Here is a 16,032-nt window from a genome sequence, read left to right as displayed (position 1 = left end):
CCTGGAGATGGCTCACGAACCCCACGCTGGAACCCGAGGACCTACGCACAGGGTTATACAAAATCCAACCTGTGCGAAAGAAGATTCCCTCTAAGATTTTGAACAAACAACACAGATAGGTGAGAAGGGGGGAAACCTGTGACAGATTGAGACGCCAACAAACTGATACAGTTACGGAAAAGGAGGCTGCCGTTCAAGACCTCATGCGCGGCATGTAGGCGTTAAGAACAGAAGTTCAAAATCTTAAGGCCGAAAATGCTGCATTGAAACAACTAGTCCTGTCACGTGACTCCGCGACCAAGGAAAGTGTGTTGCTGGGCAGAGTGGTGGATAAATATGATGGCTCATCAAAGAACCTTCGTGGCTTCCTCGATTCGTGTTTAGTGCACTTTACCTTTAAGCCCTACTACTTCTCCACCCCCAGGTTAAAGGTAGGCTTTATGATTTCACATCTTTCCGGGAATGCATTAACTTGGGAAACTCCCTTAGTTAATTCGGGTGATGCCCTCCTGGATCACTATGATGGGTTTGTACGGGCACTAAAGACCTTGGGCCTCATTACGAGTCAGGCGTTAAGGGTTTTACGGCGCCTTAAACGGCGCCGACCCTTAACGCCTGATTACAAGGTACCTTTGCGGGATGGTGATTTTAACGCCTGCTTTTTGCAGGCGTTACAAACCATGCCGCAAAGGGACCTTGGTGCTAAGCACGGTGCCGCAATTTGCGGCACCGTTCTTAGCACCTTCCCCATTCCCATTATGCCCTATGGGGCAAAAATGTGAATGGGGAAGGGCCATGGCGGATGGGGGAATTACCACTCCGCCAACCTCGGAATGGGGTGGTAATTCCCCATTCCGCCATGGCGGAGTCGGAGAGTTACCGGCATGGACCATGGTGCTATTAGCACCATGGTCCATCCACCAGGGTCGTAATGAGGCCCCATGTTTGACTGCCCAGAAGAAATGTACAGTGCCCAAGAACACCTATTAGACTTCCAGCAAGGATCCCAGGATATGCTTACCTATGTAACACGCTTCAGGCAACTTGCCAAGGAAGCAGACTGGTCGTCTGAGGCCTGTTATACCCTCTTTCGAAGAGGGTTGAATGAAGAGATAAAAAACGAGCTAGCCAGGGTAGCTCGCCCAGGGTCCTTCCAGGCTCTCATGGATCTCTCCTTACAAATAGATTTTCGCATCCAGGAAAGAAAGGCGGAAAAGAAGAAAACTAAAATGCCCTACCAAAAGACCTCTACAGAACCCTCCTCTAGACCTGAGCCCACTGCTTCCCCGACCACAGACCCAGACCCATGCAACTAGGAGCCTTCCGCGGACCCATAACTCTGCAAGAAAGGATGTGACGGATTCACCGGGCTGTGCATGTACTGTGCCTCTGATAAACATCTTGTGAGAGAATGTCCTATAGCCCCTCCACGGCGTTCGGGAAACGCCAGCTCCCGATCCTAGATGGAGGACAGCGTCGGGGGAGAGATATTTGCTCCACATCTATTCCATCCTTGAACTCTCCTGGACAAAACAACCTTGTCATTCTGCAGGCCTTTCTATCGCCTTCCAAGAAGGAAATCCATCCCATTCTGGCATTAGTGGATTGTGCGGCCATGGGGATATTCATAGATCATGATTGGGTCACTACCCACCAAATTCCATATGAAACACGAGACATCATGCCACCTGTAGAGGCTATCGATGGAAGACCTCTCTCTTCAGGACGCATAACCCTTCAAATCAAAGTAATCCTGCTTTCTATAAACAACCATCAAGAGAGGATCAAATTCAACATCATAAGATCTGCCCATTACCCAATGGTACTGGGTATGCCCTGGTTACAGAAGCACAACCCCTACATTAACTGGGCGGCATGATCCTTGTTTCTTGGGTCAGAACATTGTATCTCCCACTGTTTATCCCTATGTTCCTCGTTAAGACCCTCTGAAGATACGCAAACTGACCAGCAAAGCCCAGTTACTGTCTTGAATATCATCCAGGTTCCCAGGGCCTATCAGGATTACACGGATGTGTTCTCGACTGCCATAGTTCAGGCCCTACCTCCTCACAGACCTGAAGACTGCGCTATTGATACTGAACCCTCAGCAGTGATTCCCTTTGGAAGGATGTTCATTCTATCAGAACCAGAGAAAAGAGCCCTCCGAGAATACCTGGATACCAACTTGGAAAATGGCACTATACAACCATCCAAATCCCCGGCGGGAGCCTCTTTGTTTTTTGTCCCCAAGAAGGATACCAAGGCGCTTAGGCCTTGTCTTGATTATCATGGTCTTAATCAATGCACCCTCAAGGGCTGTTACCCATTGCCCTTAATCTCGGATATCCTGGTAGCGGTGAGAGGAGCTGTAGTGTTCACGAAATTAGATCTCAGAGGTGCCTACCATCTGATCCGTATAAAGGAAGGTGACGAATGGAAAACAGCCTTCAGAACACCCTTTGGTCATGCCCTCCGGACTTGCCAATGCCCCAGCAGTCTTCCAACGCTTTATGGACCAGGTGTTCTCTCATATGCTGTTCCTCTTCATCATAGTTTACCTGGACGACATACTGATATACTCCAAGGACCATCTGAAGCATGAAGAACATGTTAAAGCAGGATTACAGCGCCTACGTGAACATAAGCTCCTGGCTAAACCCGAAAATGCCTTTTCCATGTGTCTACTGTTCATTATCTCGGATTCGTCCTTAGCCCAGAGGGAATTGGAATGGACCGCTCAAAAGTAGATGGCCTGTTCCAACTACTGTGAAACAGATTCAATCCTTCCTGGGGCTTGCCAACTTCTACCGGAAATTCATACCTTCCTTTTCGGAGATATCACATCCGATCATCACATTGTTGAAGAAGGATACTCCCTTTCACTGGCCAACAGTCCAGGATGAGGCCTTTCAACGGTTGAAGTCGGAGTTTACATAAGCCCCCATCGTGGCTCAACCTGACATTGATCGACCCTTCCTAGTGGAAACGGATGCCTCTAACTACGCCATCGGAGCAGTCCTAAAACAGGAATTTGATGACAAATTAGAACACCACATCGCCTATCTTTCTCGCACCCTGACGCCTAGCGAAACCCACTATTCTGTTTTGGAAAAGGAACTATTAGCGATCCGTCAAGCCTTCACAGACTGGCGTCATCTACTCCTGGGAGCAAAACAACCTGTTAAAGTCTGCACGGACCATCGGGATCTTCAAGTCTTGCAATCCCTGGAGTGTAGGAACAGTCGTCAAGCCCGTTGGGCCTTCTTCTTTGCCCAGTATCAGTTTCAAATCCATCATGTTCCTGGAACACACAATATAATAGCTGACGCATTATCCCGACGTCCTGACTACGAAATTCTCGAAGACCGATCCTTCCCAAAGATGTTTCCCAAAACAGTATTTGTTGCCCAAGCAATCAGTGTCACAGGTTTCCCCCTTCTCACCTGTCTGTGTTGTTTATTGGAGTTCTTCGATGGAGTCTTCTTTCGCACAGTTCGAGTCTTGTATAACCCTGTGCGTATGTCTTCGGGTTCCAGCATGCGTTCAGCGTCCCGTCTCGTGGGAGCGTTCAGAATGTCCGGGAAGTCCAGGAAACGACGAAGAGTGTCCTCGGGAAACGAGTACACGGAGATCCGGGAAGCAAGAGAGGCCAAAAAAGGGAAGGAATGAAAGAGGAGGACATTTTAGGGGACCAGGAACCAGAAATCAAAAGAGTTAGCAATAGCGAACTACGGCAGCACACGTCTAGCCACTGCAAGCGGTAGTGTTGAGAGGCGCAGGGCCGCGGGGGGGTGTCAGCTTTATAGAACGTGATGCGTACGATGCGGAAACTGGTAAACAGCGTTCCGCGTTCGGCGGCCATGTTGGGAGTACTGCTGAGTGCAAACCCCTATGGGTCAGGGACCAGGAAGTCCAGAAGGGACCCGTCCGATGGTTCATGACAATCAGTCTCCTAGAAGACATTTGGATCCAAACCCAGGCCTCTAGGATCTGGAAGCAGTTTATTGGGAAGAATTGATGGAATCTCAAGACAAAGGACGGATATTTGTTCAAGGATAATGGCATGGTCATTCCCACACAGAGACTACGACAAAAGATCACAAGCCTATGTCATGATACCCTTCATTCAGGACACCGTGGCATCACCAATACTCTCTGTCTAATACAAAGGCAATTTTGGTGGCCGAAGATGAAGGATGACGTCCAGCATTGCATCCAAACCTGTGCAGTTTGCACTCAAAACAAGCATGATAACAAGAAACCGGCGGGTCTCTTGCTCCAACCAGCACTGCCAACAAGACCTTGGGAATTCATCGCTACGGACTTTATTGTGGAACTACCACCTTCCAGGGGATACACAACCATCATGGTTACCATTGATTTATTCACACACATGGCTCATTTTACATCTTTATATAAACTACCATCCTCCTCTGAACTCGCTGGAATCTTCCTGGAACACATATTCCGACTTCACGTACTACCCTCCAAGATCATATCAGACAGAGGACCTCAGTACATATCTCAGTTCTGGAAACACTTATGTCGTATACTAGGAATCCAACGTGCCCTATCCTCGGGCTATCATCCACAGACCAATGGAGCCACTGAATGTGTGAACCAAACCCGGGAGCAATATCTTTGCTGCTTTGCACCCAAGGTCCAGGATGATTGGTCACTTCTAATACCCCTGGCTGAATTTGCATACAATAATTCGGATCACTCGGCTGTCAAAACCAGCCCCTCTTTCTGTAGCCAAGGATTCCACCCTTCGGTTCTACCATCCATACTCCCACATCCTACCCCAGTTCCTACAGTTGACTCCTGGATTGAAACCCTCATCAACGTACACAGAGAAGCCAAAGAGCACCTCGAAAAGGCCCACACAAGCACCAAGCATTATGCAGACTCCAAAAGAAGACCAGGGCCTTCATACTCAGTGGGTGATAAGGTCTGGTTATCCTCAGAACTACTGCCTCAGCACTTACGACCAAATAGGTTGGCTCCCCGGTATTATGGCCCTTCTTCCATAAAGGAAATCATTAACCCAGTGGCCTTTCGACTCAAATTACCAGAATCCTGGAAGAGGATCCACCCAGTTTTTCACACTTCTTTGTTGAAACCATTCATCCAGTCCTCCTGGACTGCTCCAAGATCTACCCCTGTGGTTGTCAATGATCAGTTAGAATACAAAGTCTCCAGAATATGTGACTCCAGGTACAGACGTGGTCAGCTACAGCATCTGGTCGAGTGGAAAGGGTACTCTCCAAGTGAACACACCTGGGAACCAGTCTCAAACATAAGTGCCCCCAGACTGCTCCGAAGGTACCACCTTATACACCCGGGCAAACCAGGAGGAACTGGGTTTTGGAGGAGGCATGCTGTCATGAACCACCGGACGCGTCCCTTCTGGACTTCATGGTCCCTTACCCATAGGGGACTGAACTCAGCAATACTCCCAACATGGCCACTGCACACGAAACGCTGTTTACCAGTCTCATCATTGTATGCTCTGCATTCCACAAAGCAGACACGCCCCACGGCCCTGCGCATCTCAACGCTACCGCTTGCAGTAATCAGACATGTGCTGCCGTAGTTCGTACAGCGATTCCCACTGATTCCTGATTCCCGGTCTCCTAATATTCCTTCTCCTTCATCCTCCCCTTTTGTCCTCACCTTGCATTCCTGGATTTCCTTCGCACTCGTCTTCCGAGTGCGCTCTTCGCCTTTTCCTGGACTTTTTTCCCGGACATCTGAATGCTCCTGGAGACGGCTCACGAACCGCACGCTGGAACCCGAGGACCTATGCACAGGGTTATACAAAACCCGAACTGTGTGAAAGAAGACTCCCTCTAAGATTTTGAACAAACAACACAGACAGGTGAGAAGGGGGGAAACCTGTGACACCAGCGCGCCCGCCGTAGCGCAGCAGACTGGATTCAGAGGATTCTAGACCTCACCTCTACAAGGCTTGCTCGTCCAGGAAAAAGAAACCCGCAAACTCTAAGAAGAGATCCACAAGAAACAAACAGGTGAGTCACGAATCCGAAGACTCAGATTCTGACAGTTTGAGACGCCACCCAATTACTACCGTTTCCACTATGGAGGCAGCCATACAAGACCTAATGAGAGGCATGCAGGAACTCACTACTGAAGTACAGAACCTCAAGGCTGAAAATGCGGCCTTCAAACAATTTGTTTTGTCCAGGGATTCGGCATATCAAGAAAGTGCATCGGTAGGAGGCATTGTGGATAAATACGATGGTAACACAAAGAGCTTACGCCCCTTCCTGGACTCATGCCTGGTTAATTTCACCTTCAAACCTTACTACTTCTCTACACCCAGAGCTATGGTGTGGTTTATGATCTCTCATTTATCCGTAAATACGTTGGCCTGGGCTACCCCTTTAGTGTCCGCTGGGGATCCGGTACTCGACAGTTACGATGAATTTGTTTCTGCCCTCAAGGCCATGTTCGACCGACCTGAACAGGTGTATTCCGCCCAGGAAAAACTGCTGGAATTCCAGCAGGGAAACCAGGACATGCTAACATATGTTACCTATTTCAAACAATTGGCTAAAGACGCTAACTGGACCCCAGAAGCCTGTTTTACCTTGTTTAGACGCGGATTAAGCAAAGAATCAAGGATGAATTGGCCAGGGTAGCGCGTCCCGCATCCTACCAGGCCCTCTTAGACTTGTCCTTACAGATCGATTTCAGGATACAAGAGAGAAAGGCAGAGAAGAAGAAGACATGGAACCCACCACCCAAATCTCCGCCTGAATATATCAGTCCCAGAGAAAAATAAACACCAACCCAAAGTCCGACTGAGCCAGAACCCATGCAGCTTGGTTCCTTGAGAGCCCCCATCATTTCCCAGGAAAGGACTTGACAGATCAATAGTGTTGTCTGCATGTATTGTGCTTCAAACATTTAGTGCGTAATTGCCCGATTGCCCCTCCACGACGCTCGGGAAACGCCAGCTCCCGATCCTGAACGGAGCCCAGTTTCGGGAAAAAGAATCATGCTCTGACGTTTCACTTACACTGAACTGTTATCTAAAGAATACCTTAGTGCTACTCCAAGCTAACCTTTCTACGCCCAACAAGGAAATATCTTCCATCCTGGCCTTGGTGGATTGCGGTGCCATGGGTCTTTTCCTCGATGACGAATGGGCACAGACACATCATATTCCTCGAGAAGCCAAGGAAGGCAGTGGAAGGAATCGATGGAAGACCCCTATCTTCCGGACCCATAACGCAACAAACCTCCGAGCTCATGCTCTCTATTCACAACCATCAAGAGTTGTTACGTTTTGACAAAATCAAGGCAGCTCCCTACCCCATAGTGCTTGGCATGCCATGGTTGCGAAAAAATAATCCATATATCAACTGGGTGGCTGGATCTTTGTTCTTGGGTTCCGAGTTTTGTCTCACTCATTGTCTATCCGGGAAACCTAAACAGTCCTCCGGAGCGAAGCTTCCTCATCCACAACACATCACTGTTTCCGCCATCACACAGGTACCCGAGGTATACCATCAATTTTCAGATGTATTCTCTTCTGCCATTGTTCAGTCACTCTCTCCTCATCGCCCTGAAGATTGTGCTATTGACACAGAAGAGAATGCAGTCATTCCCTTCGGAAGGATGTTCATTCTGTCAGAGCCTGAGAAAGCTGCCCTACGTGAGTATCTAGATACCAACCTAACCAATGAGACAATTCGTCCATCCAAGTCCCCAGCTGTAGCATCTCTCTTTTTCATACCTAAGAAGGATACTAAGGAACTCCGTCCATGCCTGGACTTCCAGGGCCTGAACAAATGCACCTTAAAAGATAGATATCCCTTGCCTCTCATTTCGGAGATCCTGGAGGCGTTACGTGGAGCAGTGATCTTCACTAGGCTGGATTTGAGAGGAGCTTACCACCTGATTCGCATCAAGGAGGGCGATGAATGGAAGACGGCTTTTCGGACCTCCTTTGGCCACTATGAATATCTGGTAATGCCATTTGGATTAGCAAATGCTCCTGCTGTATTCTAACATTTTATGGACCGAGTATTTTCTAACATGCTGTTTCCATTCGTTATCGTCTACCTAGATGACATATTGGGCCTCATTACGACCCTGACGCTAAGTGGTTAACGGCGCCATAAAAGGCTGCGGTGCCGTTAACCACTTAGCGCCTTACTACGAGGTCCCTTTGCGGGTCCCTACCTTAACGGCTGGTCTAGACCAGCCGTTAAGGTAGGGACCCGCAAAGGGACTCTCGAGGTAAGTACGGTACCGCAATTTGCGGTACCGTACTTGCCGCCTTCCCCAGTCCCATTGAGCCCTATGGGGCAAAAATGGGAATGGGGAAGGGCCAATGTTCAATGGGGAATTACCACCCCGCCAACTTTGGAATGGGGTGGTAATTCCCCATTGAACATTGGCTGACTCGTTACAATACCGGCACCAACCATGGTGCACATAGCACCATGGTTTAGCGCCGGTGTTGTAATGAGGGCCATTGATTTACTCACAAGACCCGACCCTGCATCAGAAACACGTCTCTTTGGTCTTACAATGGCTATGTGAACACCATCTGCTGGCCAAACCTACGAAGTGTATCTTTCACGTATCTACAGTCAAATATTTAGGATTCGTTCTGAGCCCTCAAGGGGTAGGCATGGATCCAACCAAAGTCGAAGCAATCCTCTCTTGGCCGGCTCCAATCTCAGTGAAACAAGTGCAGTCATTCCTAGGACTTGGTAATTTCTACAGGAAATTCATGCCTACGTTGTCCGTCTGCTAAAGAAAGATACCCCTTTTCAATGGACAGCAATCCAGGAAGCCGCCTTTCAGAAACTCAAACACTAGTTTATTAGTGAACCAATCCTGGCTCAACCGGACACAACTAAACCCTTCCTGGTAGAAACTGATGCTTCAGAATACGCAATTGGGGCAGTCCTCAAAAAAGAAGCTGAAGACGGACAGGTATACCCCATTGCCTATCTGTCACAAACACTACATCCTAGCGAAACTCATTACTTGGTCTTGGAGAAAGAACTACTCGCCATCAGACAAGCCTTCACAGATTGGCGTCATCTCCTTTTGGGCGCAAGTTATCCGGTTGTAGTAAGGACCGATTACCGGAACCTCCAGGTTCTACAGTCTATGGAATGCTGAAACAGTCGCCAAGCATGATGGGCCTATTTTATTGCCCAATATCAGTTCAGCATTCAACCCGTTCCTGGTCCATCTAATGTAATAGCAGATGCTCTCTCTAGAAGACCGGATTACATGAAAGAGGAAACACTAACCTTTCCCAAAATGTTTCCTGACAAGGGGCCTCATTACGACCCAGGCGGTAAGTTACCGCCTGGGCCGTGACTTTACCACCATGGCGTAAACTACGTTTACGCCATGGTGGTTGGCGGACTTACCGCCCCATTCCGACCTTGGCGGGGCGGTAAGTCCCCAATCCCCATTTACCCTTCCCCATTCCCATTTTTGCCCCATAGGGCATAATGGGAGTGGGGAAGGCGTTAATTACGCCACCGTAAATTACGGTGGCGTAATTAACTCCATGGTCCCTTAGCGCCATGGATTTTAACACCTGCTAAAAGCAGGTGTTAAGTCCGCCATGGCGCTAAGGGACCTCGTACTCAGGCGGTAAGGGTCGGCGCTGTTAACGCCGCCGTAAAACCCTTACCGCCTGAGTCGTAATGAGGCCCAAGGTGTTCATAGCCCAGGCTAACTCGCTCTTATAAACAATACGAGAAGAGACTGCAACTTCGGACGGAGTACATTAAGGACAATCTCTGGGCTCTTTCTACCAAGGATGGATATCTTTTTAGGGACAAGAGTTTGGTGATCCCTACCTAGAAAATTCAGACTAAGGTCATGAGTCTCTGCCATGACACATTTCATTCCGGGCACCGTGGAATCAAGGCCACCTACCAGACGATTAGAAGGAACTTCTGGTGGCCTAAAATGCGCTCTAACATACGCGCCTATATCCAAGCCTGTTCAGTTTGCAACCAGAACAACCAGAGCAAGACCGACAACATCTCGACCCTGGGGAATCATTGCCACTGATTTCATTGTGGACCTACCTCCCTCCAAAGGATTTACCACCATAATGGTCACTATAGACCTCTTTAAACACATTGCCCACTTTACTCCTCTAACTAAACTACCTTTAGCACCTGAAATGGCTGGGATGTTTGTTAAGCACATATTTCGGCTGCATGGGCTGCCCTCCAAAATCATCTCTGACCGCGGGGCACAATACATTTCCAGGTTCTGGAAGCACCTCTGCCAACAGTTAGGTATTCAAGATGCCTTGTCATTGGGTTATTGGGTTATCATCCACAAACAAATGGCATCACTAAGAGAGTAAACCAAACCCTTGAGCAGTATCTACAATGTTTCGCCTCTAAGGTACAGGATGATTGGTCACTCCTGATTCCTGTGTCTGAATTTGCCTACAATAATTCATACCATTCCACGACAAAGACCAGTCCTTTTTTGTGTAACCAAGGGTTCCACCCATCAGTGTTACCCACACTCTTACCACAGCCCACGTTAACTCCTTCAGTGGACGCTTGGATTGAACAACTGATCTCCATTAACAAGCAAGTGAAGGAACACCTAGAAAAGGCCAGGATGAACATGAAAATGTTTGAGGATACCAAAAGACGACCCGGGCCTTCCTATGCTGTTGGAGATAAAGTTTGGCTCTCATCTCGAAATCTACCCAGGCATCTGAGACCCAACAAGCTGGCACCTTGTTTTTACGGACCGTTCACAGTGATTGAAATCATCAATCGGTTGCCTTCTGACGCCAAGTAGCACCCACCAGGAATAAGATCCACCCTGTTTTTCATACATCACTGCTGAAACCACTCAACCAAGTCAATACCTCGGCCTCCCCCACTTCTTGTCGATAACCAAATCGAATTCGAGGTTTCTAGGGTCTGCGATTCCAGATACAGAAGAGGTCGTCTCCAATATTTGGTAGAATGGAAGGGCTATCCACCAAGTGAACGGACATGGGAACCAGACTCCAATATGAATGCACCACGCCTATTGCAACGTTTTCATCGGACTCATCCAGGCAAGCTAGGTGGACTGGAGTTTAGGAGGAAGCATGCTGTCATGAATCAGCGATATTGACCCTTCTGGTCTGCCTGGTCCCTCAGTCAATAACCATATACTCCATTCCCTTTCAACATGCCTGACGCCAAGAAACGGCACGGTCTAGTCTTTCTGTATTCATGCACATGTTTCCTTGAAAACAGACACGCCCCCAGCGCTTCTGCGTGTCTCAACGCTCCGCTTGCCTGCACCTTCGCTCCGGCAAGTTTTGTTCTAAGTTCCCAGTCCTTACCTTTGTGATCTCTGGTGCCTAGCCTCTTTCCTTCCCGCTCTCCCTTCCTCTCCCTTTCGCCACCTCCGTATTGAGAACATCGTTACCTTTTTTCCTTCCAGTCCTGATTCCTTTCCGGATCCTCCATGGAACATTGAATGCCTTCCTAGTCCCGGAGCTGCCGCGGCCAGGAGTCAGAAACCAGAGCGCCTGCCGTAGCCCAACAGACTGGATTCAGAGGATTCTAGACCTTACCTCTACCATGCTCGCTCGTCCAGGAAAAAGAAACCTGCAAACTCCAAGAACAGATCCACAAGAAACAAACAGGTGAGTCACGAATCCGAAGACTCCGATTCTGACAGCATCTGCTGGGCTTCTCTAATAGAATACACCATATTCAATCTACTAGCCCAAGTATCTCTAATGTAACCACCAAACTTTTGTTTGAAAGGGATTGACAATAGAACTCTTTTAACAGTATCAGTTTGCCATTCCAACTGCTAAACTTTTGTCAGTTGGTGTTGGGATCGGATAAAATAATTCTTTTGACAATATTATGATGTCATCCCTGCGCTACCATCACTCCAAACAGAGTTGTGTACAATATGGGGTTAATGCGCAGTCGCCACTGCGAGAAGTCCGATAAAAAGAAAGCCAAAACACCCATAGGACTAATCTTGGTAATAATTGTGTGAAGATACTGCATGTATATGTTCTATAACTGCTATCATATGCATTCTCTTGTCCATATTGAGATGACATCTCCATGCTATAATCACTGCAAGGTTTCTATTACTTTTCTGTGCAATTTTTCCGAACATACTATGTAGGAAATATTGTGTAGCAGTGATAAACAAAAGACAGTATACAAACCTATGGTACATGCTATATGAATAATTGCGAATAACTATGTGAAGATATAGTATGTTTAATAAGTTTTGGACTGTTTGTCAACACTACTATTTTTTGACATCATGGGCCTCATTACTGCTTTGGCGGTAGCCATGCCGCTTTTGGCGGCATGGCTGCCTCCAAAACCGGGTCCGGGTTCCCTGAATGGGGAATTACTGGTCCATTCCGAGTTTGGAGGGCCCGGTAATTCCTCTTACAGGGAACCCGTGCCCAGGCTTTCCCCATTCCCATTTGAGCCCCCATAGGGCTCAATGGGAATGGGAGCGGGAGCTAACAACGGGCCGATTACGATCGGCCCGTTGTTTGCTCCCTGGTACCCTCGCGGGACCCGGTAAGGACGCCTGGTTTTACCAGGCGTCCTTACCGGGTCCCGCGAGGGGACCTCGTAATGAGGCGGAATGGGTTTAATGGGTCCGCATCCATTTGCGGCACACGTTAACCCATTCCGCCAGGGTCGTAATGAGGCCACATGTAACTGCATTACCATTCTCGTGCACCTATTCCACAATTGAACTGTGTAATGTTTTCATTGTTATAGTTTTCCCTCCTATTTTAGTCCTATGGCAGTATCCAACTCCTGTACTGTCTTTCATGTCCTTTTTTGGGAACCAAGACCCCATGCTCACTGGTTGATCGGTTCCACCCCAACTGCTTGGGTTCAATTGTTCCACCGGCGCTAGCTAAGTTGCCTAATCAAGTTTTTTCACTTTCAATATTAATAGCAGCAGTCTGGCACATGCGCCTTACCGAGACACTGCCTTTCCAATTCGATACAGCTTGCCATAACATAGGTAAGACTGCGATTGCAGCGACTCGCCTACAGCGACTCTTTTCACTTCCCCATCCAGATAAGTGAGCGGCCAGTTGATCCATCACCCGCATTTTCATCCCGCTGAACACGTTGCATCTTTTCCGTGTCACCTCGTTCCTAGCTAGTGACCACTGAGCCCCATGTTGACTACGATTGCAGCGCCTGCTCCCTGTCTTCAATAACATTTTCCTTTCACTTTCCCATCTGGATCATTTAGCAGCCAGTTGATCCATCACTCACTTTTTCATCCCTATGAACATGCTGCAGTTTTGCCGTGTCACTTTTGTCTTTAGCTGGTGCACACCGCGTCCCATGCGGACATGACCACGCACCTGCACCAATTTAATACAGCTTTCAGTTTCTGTCATGACCACCACTCGCCTCTGCAGATGGTGCAACCCTGTCTATTATTACGTCTACACCGGCTACTTTATAACGAGCGATCTGCACTTTTAGCTATATTTACGTGCAGTTTTGTGAGACTTTGCCTGCCAATACCATCTAAGCCACGGGGTGATACATCACATTGCGCTTTTGTCCTGAGTCACCACCACTCTCGCCAATCGCATCAGCGCGGTTTAGAGACGTCTGCAATCTGTTACCACATCTCTCACTACCTGACTTTACCTGGCATGCCATCCCTTGGGCACACATTTTCAGACTTAGACCTTATTTATTCTCCATAGGTCTCCAAGTGCACATGCCACAGCACATGGCACTCTGGTTCTCTGAACCGCTGAACCCTTCATTCTAGAAGAACCCAGCAGCTCCACAGCAACCTGAATATCCCAAAGATACATTTTGCTCCAGGTATGTGCGAGAGTCTAACTTTTTCCACCCTCTTCTCAATCACTTAGCGTAACGCCATGGCTAACGTTAAGTCCTTTTTCCTAGATACCAGCATTTACTGTATCAATTCGATATCCCTGCCTGTACAGAAGACAGCTTGCCACAATGTCAAATTGTTTCATGACGTCACCTGATTAACTTAGGTAGGTCCCCCTACTCAGTGCCAGATTTTTTAGTTGTCATTATTCTGATCACATTTTAAAATAGACTTTCACCTTATTCCTTAAACCCTTTTTAGTTGCACTTGTCCCTACATCAGTTGTCAACATTCATACAAGAATCAGTGTCCAGGTGACAGTTTGGCACCTTCAGAAAACTTGCCTGTACAACGTACCATCTGTTGTGTTCCACCCTTCTGCCGAACCAGAAACACCTATCCTATGTGTCGACAATGATTACGTACCGCTAACTATATAGCAGTACATGAAATTACAGTCACTCTTGTTACTAACCCACACATATGCATGTTTCACTTGTGTTGCATATTATTCGTACCAGATAGGCGGAAGCCTACCTTTAAATGTATGTCTATTCATCAACTAAACTTTGTTTTATTACATATCTACTCTCTGTGATCTTTAGGCTAGTATGTGTAATCTAGCTTCACTGCAATACAGGTATATCTCCTGTGCGTCTATGATAAGAGTAGCCTTTGACTCTATTCTTTCTCCTGCTAGCATACACAACCAGCCTGTAGCATGGTGACATCTGCTGCTGCACTAGTGTGGAACTTGCAGGGATTCTGGAAGGAGAATGTGGGAGGTGTGCAGAGCATTGAAGCATCCTCCTTCAGAGACTCCTGATATATCCCCTTTTAATATATATATATATATATATATATATATATATATATATATATATATATATATATATATATTCATTATACTTAAGTGTATCAATAAACCCTTAATTATATACAAGTGTATCAATAAACCCTTAATTATATACAACATTATTTCCATCATTTATGCTACACAGCCCAAAAGAGATGATGACAAAAATGGTCCTGTCACTGTTCAAGGGTCTGGAAAAGTTAAAAGGAAAACAAATCAAGTTACACATATATACACCTCAAGCCAATAGCTCAACATAATCGGTGTATACCCCTCATTACCCAGATGCACATAGAGGACGAGATACAGTACAACCTTGGCGGAGGACCATGGTGCTATTAGCACCATGGTCCATGCCGCTAAGGTTACGATTCCGCCATGGTGGATGGCGGAATTACCGCCCCATTCCAAGGTGAGTGGGGCGGTAATTCCCCATTCACCATTTGCCCTTCCCCATTCCCATTTTTGCCCCCATAGGGCATAATGGGAATGGGGAATGCGCTAATTACGGCACCGTAAATTAAGGTGCCGTAATTAGCTCCAAAGTCCCTTTGCGGGTTGGATTTTTAACGCCTGCTAAAAGCAGGCGTTAAACACCAACCCGCAAAGGGACACTTGTAATCAGGCGTTAAGGGTTAACGGCGCCGACGGCACCGTTAAACCCTTAACGCCTGAGTTGTAATGAGGGCCACTAGAAAAGGCCATCATTGAACAGGCTTCAGGACCCACCCCCTGGGTGTTACCTATAGTGCCAGTCCCTAAAAAAGAGAATAAGAGCATTTGCATTTGTGTGGACGTCAGAGCACCAAATGTAATTGAAATAGAACGGCACATGGTGCCCGCATGACCGACATGGTACACCTGCTGCATGGGGCAAAAGTTTTTTCCAAGTTATATTTAAATAAAGGATATCATCAGCTCGAACTGCACCGGATTCTCTTTATACATCCACTTTCTCCACACACCTAGGACTCTCCAGGTATAAATGTCTTAGTTTCGGGGCTGTCCTCCGCAGCAGATATTTTTCAGAACGCTATACATGTGGTCATTAAACACATTCCACATTGCCTGAACTACAGCGATGATATCCTGATATTCGGAGCGACCGAGGAAGCACATGATGACACGCTGAGGAGGGTCTGAATGGCCTTGAAGATGCAAATCTGACATTAAACGCTGACAAGTGCGAGCTAAGAAAATCAACGCTCAAATTCTTTGGGCACATCTTTTCACACAGAGGCCTGCATCCAGATCCAGACAAGGTACAAGCGCTG

This window comes from Ambystoma mexicanum, chromosome 2q, assembly GCF_040938575.1.
Source record: "Ambystoma mexicanum isolate Mex_15411 chromosome 2q, UKY_AmexF1_1, whole genome shotgun sequence".
NCBI lineage: Eukaryota > Metazoa > Chordata > Amphibia > Caudata > Ambystomatidae > Ambystoma > Ambystoma mexicanum.
Note: the sequence above shows the minus strand (reverse complement) of the source record.